Here is a 3,388-nt window from a genome sequence, read left to right on the forward strand (position 1 = left end):
CCCCGTTTTCGTTGGCTACTCACACCAGCGACAAAGCACTTGTTGCTCGCATCCTCTCCGTTTCACATCGCGTCGTTTCACGGCTACAAATCGATCCCCGTGTTTCAACGTGTTGGCCAACGGGATTGGTGGTGGCCCAAAAAGCTTGTGCTCGGTCAAGCTAGCGAACTTCTCGCGGCCTGTTCCGCCAGCGAATGCTTCCAGTTAAAGACTAAATGCGTAGCCGCGTTCTGGCAGCGATGTGTCGACTGCACTGACGCTACACTGACTCTATTTTAGCGCCTTAAGTCGCTGTCACGCGATAAACCGACCAAACTACCCTCTCCTTTTCACTGGAGGCAATCACGATTTCATTGCTCATCTCGATATCACCGAGTCGGTCGCTTTTAACCATTGTCAGCTATTGTCGAGAGGTTTTCTAGACAGAGTTCAATTGATCTATGTCCACCGGTTTGCACAAACACGACGTTAAACACTGGCAAAGTCTTTTTAACGAAACTCTCACTGTGAATTTCGTCGTTTGATCTAACTCGAAGCAAATATTGAGGGATACTTTGATGATTCGAACGCTTGATGGACCGATCATCGAATGAGAGATCGTCTGGTTCTTCCAGCGAGCATCGCGTGAAACTACAGTCGATTGCGCTTCACAGGTAGGTAATTCGATGATTGTCACCAATGCCGCCGGTCGATTGCGTAACAGCCCATCCTTTGTTCGCAGTTCGCGTTTATTATTTGCGCGCTAACAACTCCTATGCTTTGGATTTTTCCGTGTCCAGAGAAACTCTATTTTCAATCGGACCACACCAAGTCTAATAAGCAAGGCAAACTTCACTTTCGAGCGTCTAGTCTCTAGTATTATAGAATAACAGTAGAAACCAGCAGAGCGACTAGCTTGGGCGAGTTTCGTCAACAATTTCCGACGAAATTAGAATAGGTACGTGTACCGGGTCAACTGTTCTTAGATCTACACAGGTGTGTTTATAAATATACAAGCGAGGGGAGTTTACACGAATTTAGAGGAAGTAACTAGAAGAACCATGTCTAAAAACTGTTCGATTCGTACGAAGTATAACTGTCTTTGGTAAATACAATAACAATAACGATATTTGAACTTTCGCTGAACAAACACAACTCAAGTGGAAGATTCCTTTCTGATTCACGTTTATCCACCAAAATTTCAGCATCCATCGATTGGGTCCGGTGGTAGGTGTCCATCGGAGAAAAGGTGGAAAAATCCAGTTCAATTTCCAGGTTCATGCGTAATTACACAGAAGCTGGGACAATTGAGGAGGATGGTCGATAAAATCTGTAGAAATTCGGCCGGTCGTAACGGCTGGCTCGCGTGATAAAGCTCGAAGCGCTATTCGCGCCAATTGTTACCGGTCCGCCGCGCTGCGCCGTTTTCAAGTTTATTAATGCAGCCGCGTAACCGAGAGCGCGCACGCGGAAACGCAGAGGCGACCCCCGTCTCTACGACGACGCGTTTATTCGTACGAGGTCAAGATCATTGTCGTTCGCTCGCTCAGCCTGGATTCCATCACGTTCTGCCGCGAATCCTCCACAATTACCTCCTTTCTGTCGCGAAAATCTTCTATTTTCTATGAGATTTTACCTTTCTCGAACAGAGATCTTCAATTCTGACGGATTTGCGCGAAACATCTGCTTCATAACGGTTTTTCACTTGGAAAAAGCGGACACTGGAGAGCAAAAACTTGTCCGGATGAACGAGTTGATTACAATGACGATGATTCTCAACCTTGATGAATTTCGAGTTCCGTTAAAGCAGCATGCGATAGGCACTTGGAGAGAAACGTAGCTTCTTGCAACTCTTTTGGGGAAAAAATTCAAGTCCAAATTGTGATAAAAATGGTTAAAAATGTTACTTGAATTTCTGAAAGAGCAGAAAATGGAAAAAATGTTGTACAAGTGTACTCGCAGCGTGAGAAACATGAACTTCGAAAATGAAACTACCCAAATCCAGAGAACAACGTTGTCAATGAACGGCAAAAACCGGACACAAAGTCTCCCGAAGGAGAATAGTTATTGTTTTATATTGTCGAAAGAAAATTTACTTTGCCATTGTATTCTCGTAACAGGTTTCGACATAAAGCTCGCGGCCATTGTACGCTGGATTAAAAAAAAAAAAAAAAAAAAAAAAAAGGTAAATTCAATACGCGAGTTGCCATTTTGTTCGGAAAACTTTTCAGAGGGAATTTCCAAAATGTTATTACAGCGACGAAAAAAATTACATTCACTTGGGAACGACTATTTTTTCCCCCAACAAGAGTACAATGGGATTCACCAATTTGAAGACCATTGTTTTTACCCCAAAATAACTTTCTGATAAATCGTTTTCAACCGTTCGTTCGTTAATCGATACGTGCAAGCACCTTCGTTTGCCTATATTAGACAAATGCAGCTACTTCGACGAAACACCGAGACTGTACATTTTCTAATTACAACGCGCGAAAAAAGTCGAATAATAAAAAAAGGTGGGGAAGAAAGAAAAAAAAGAGTTTCGTCCAAAATAAAGTACGGCAAGAGATAACGGGAATACGTGCTCAATACTCCCATCGAGGTAACTTTTCATCGCGCCTTCAGGGTCGACCCAGTTTTCTATTTTAATCGTGGCCCTTCTCGAGCCACAATTTCCCTCGAGTCCCTCTTTATTATCTCTTCTCCATTAATTAAAACTCCGCCGGACACAAAAATCATGATCACCTTTCTTTTTTTTTGTCTTTTTCAACAGAGGTTGAGGCTGTCTGGGGATGGGTGCATGGATGGATGGATAGAACCAGATTCTGACTGAACCTGGTGGCGTTATTAAGCGGAGTATGTATTAATTTTCCACGAGGTGAACAGAGAGTAGCAAGGTACGCTTAGAGCTCTAATGAGCAAGGGACCCGACGAAAACATCGTAACGGGGGCGTGTCCGGTTATTTCGAGACGGGGACAAGGGGCATCAACCTGATCCATCGAGCTGCATATCGCTCCGAGGTACATACCTACATACGTGCGTAATAGGCTAAATGCAAGTAGCTGTAGATGGAGGGAGGGCCTAAATTACAGGCAGACGATGTGACAAGGTGTATATATTTTATGGGTTATAGAGCAAATTTTTAGTTTTTCCTTATTCTCCAAACTTTATTTTTTATAGTATTGTTACGAATCGCGATATGTTTGTTGCGAAACCGATAATTGTCCCTCTTTTTGAGTCAGACCATTTAAGGAATCTACTCGGGATAGGGGACTCAGCTGTTTGCTGTTAAAACTATATACAGTAAATTCTCTACAAGTGTCAGTCAGTTTGGATTCTACAAGTGTCAGTATAGATGGTCCTACGCCTAGGTCTGCGTCATTGCTGCGCCTATGTTATCTCGCTCGC

Source organism: Habropoda laboriosa, unplaced genomic scaffold, assembly GCF_001263275.1.
Source record: "Habropoda laboriosa isolate 0110345459 unplaced genomic scaffold, ASM126327v1 scaffold18, whole genome shotgun sequence".
NCBI classification, from domain to species: domain Eukaryota; kingdom Metazoa; phylum Arthropoda; class Insecta; order Hymenoptera; family Apidae; genus Habropoda; species Habropoda laboriosa.